Source organism: Octopus bimaculoides, chromosome Z, assembly GCF_046866305.1.
Source record: "Octopus bimaculoides isolate indiv1 chromosome Z, ASM4686630v1, whole genome shotgun sequence".
NCBI lineage: Eukaryota > Metazoa > Mollusca > Cephalopoda > Octopoda > Octopodidae > Octopus > Octopus bimaculoides.
Genome location: NC_142944.1, coordinates 5,355,856 through 5,359,216, shown reverse-complemented (window position 1 = coordinate 5,359,216; position 3,361 = coordinate 5,355,856).

Here is a 3,361-nt window from a genome sequence, read left to right as displayed (position 1 = left end):
TATGCTGTGTTATAGTTTATCTTTTAATTCTTTCAGTCATTAGGTTGCTGCCATGCTGGAGCACTGCCTTGAATTTTAGTCGATTAAATTGACCTCAGAACTTTTTTTTATTAGCCTGGTACTTATTCTATCAGTCTTTTCTGCCAAACTGCTAAGTTACAAGAATGTAAACACACCAGTACTAGTTGTCAGGCAGTGATTGGGGGACAAAAACACAGGCACAATATACACACACACATGATGGGCTTCTTTCAGTTTCCATCTACCAAAACCACTCACAAGGCTTTGGTTGACTCAAGGCTAATAGAAGACACTTATCCAAGATGTCACACAGTGGGACTGAACCTAAGAACCACATGGTTGGGAAGCAAGCTTCTTACCACACAACCACACCTGTGTAAAAGATTCCAAGGTCTAACAATTAGAATTCACTCACAGACACTATTATACATTGATAGGTGTTCAGTTGGAATTTAGTTGTTTACAAGGAAATTACTTCTCTCTCATGATTAAATAGAATTCATCATTTTATATAATCATCACTTAACATACATTTTCCCACACTTGCAAGAGTCAGAAGGAATTTGTTGAGTGAGATTTTCTACACCCAGATGCCTTTCCTGTCACCAAACCTCACCTGTTTATGAGCAAGGTAATATTTCCTTATGGTCAGACATGTTTTCACAGAATACTGGAAATGAATGACTTTCAACTTTAAGTGATATTTAGATGAGGTGACATAAGCATACACATGCTCATGTGTGTGTATACAAATACACGTGTAGATAATTTACATTTACACGCATATACATACACACGCAAGTTTCTGACAAGGTTTTGATCAACCTAGGGCTATAGTGGAAGACATTTGCCACATCTGTGCACATTTAATTTTATTTCATATCAGCTGCTACCGTTTTTTTTCCTTCTTAATATTGGCATGAAGAAAAATTTTGATGTAATCCTCTCTCATCAGTACAAAATAAAAGAACAGTAATTACATTATCTGTAACAAAAATCCGGAAAAAGAAATATATAGAAATTAATAGAGATAGACAAAAAGAAATACTTGATTAAAATATTTCATGGAACAATATATATTTGTATGGTGCCATCTTCAAACAAATGTGAATGGCTGGAATGAAAGTCTTTTATATGAAATCCAGCATAACTGAAAAATGGTTTGATACCAACATTAATCAAATATATTGTGTTAAAAAAAATTCATAAATTTATATATTAACTTAAATAAACCAGATCTGAATTTGTCCATGAGCTATATTGAATTTCATAAAATATTTTCATAAATGTCAATTTTGCTGATTTTCTTTTCCCCCAAATTCTAACCAAATGTAGTGAAATTAATTTACTTCTAATAATTTTGTATTATTAAAATAGATACATATATATGGATCAATGCCAGTGCCCTTGACTGGCTCCCCATGCCAGTGATACGTAAAAAGCACCATCCGAATGTGGTCGATGCCAGTGCCACCTGACTGGCTCCCATTCCAGTGGCACATAAAAAGCACCCACAACACTCTCAGAGTGGTTATTTGTTAGGAAGGGCATCCAGCTGTAGAAACTCTGCCAGATCAGATTGGAGCCTGGTGCAACCTCCTAGCTTGCCAGTCCTCAGTCAAACTGTCCAACCTATACCAGCATGGAAAACGGAGATTAAACGATGATGATGATGATGATATACATATAGATAGATAGTGATATTATATATATATATATATATATAGATAGATAGATAGATAGATAGATAGATAGATGTATATAGATATTTATATGTATATATTAGATGATTCTGCAGTTTTTTTGCTGAACAACTTGTGCCAATGATTTGTCTATAAGGATCAAATGTGTGTGCTATACATTAGCTCAATCCTTCCACCAAATCAACATTACCTGTACAGGTGCACAAGTGTGCTACATATCAGATGTCGAAGTGATTGCTGTGCAACATGAGATGAAATGCTTTGCTCAAGAACACAATGCACCACCCGGTCTTGGAATTGAAACCACGATCTTGTGATGAGTACAACACCTAAACCACTAGGTCACATATATAGATAGATGCTGAGCATCCTCCCACCACTTTCTTCAAACTACTCAACCTTCTATTTCTTATTAGAAGCAACCTATGTTCCTTTCATCACACTCTAGCCATTCAACGCCTGGCATAGAACCAATGCCCTTCCACCTCTCAAATATTGCCATCCTGCATTTAATCAAGGTTTTCCCTGCCCACCATTATTTTTTTTCTAACTCCATCTTCCTGTTGCTTTTATCTTGCTTTGCAAGTTACTTGGCAACCTTGCTAGTGCTGGTGCCACATAAAAATCATCCAGTACTACTCTGTAAAGTGGATGACATTAGGAAGAAGGAAATCCAGCCTAGAAACCAAGCCAGAGTGGATAGTGGTGCTTGATGCAGTTTTCTGATTTTCCCATTCCTGTCAAACCGTCCAGCCCATGGCATCATGGAAAGAACATTAAATGATGATTTATATATATATATATATATATTAATATTAAACTATTTCTGGATAATTTTCTGTACCTCCCTCTATTGTGGTAAAAGTTTGGTATATACTCAAAAGTATTCATAAAACATTTTATCCTTTTGTTATAATATTCTTCTTAATAATCCTCTGAATAACCCTAAACTTTATACAATATAGCAGTATTGCTTAAAATATTTAACTATAGTACTACATAAGATTTCCCCTGTTTCATTATCAATGGTCTACTAGTGGCCAGCTCCCTTAATTGTCAGCTAACATCTTGATTTAAGTTTTCCTTCACCAAATCCCATGATATTGCTTCAAATAAATCTTGATTTTTATGACTATACCCACTATGATTTCTGTCGACCCCCTCAGCCCTGCCCCTGACAGACCCAGCCTTAGATATACAAGGATTTTATAAAACTAGTCTATAAATTAAAACTGACCCCATATAAAAGTGACAAGCAAAATCTGTAACAAGTCTTTCTTCATGATAACTTAGTGGCTTCTAAGAGGAAGGAAGGGCAACAATGTTCTTTGTCTATCTCCTTAACTTCTCAGAGATTTTAGGTAAAATTATACTAATGTATCCATCAGTTTTAATTTAATTAAATTCTGTCTTTGTGCAGCTAAAGATTACTCTGCATTTAAACTGATGTAATGATTGCATTGTTCAATTAAATGGAGTTGCATGAAACGATTGTACCTCTGGAAATCCTTGTTGCATATTTGGATTTTATTCACCTTATTTTGAAACTGTATGGATAATACCATACTAAATTCTGGTGCCTCAACCTAAGTACCTAATTCATCTGAATCTAAATTTTTGCTTATATATATATATAT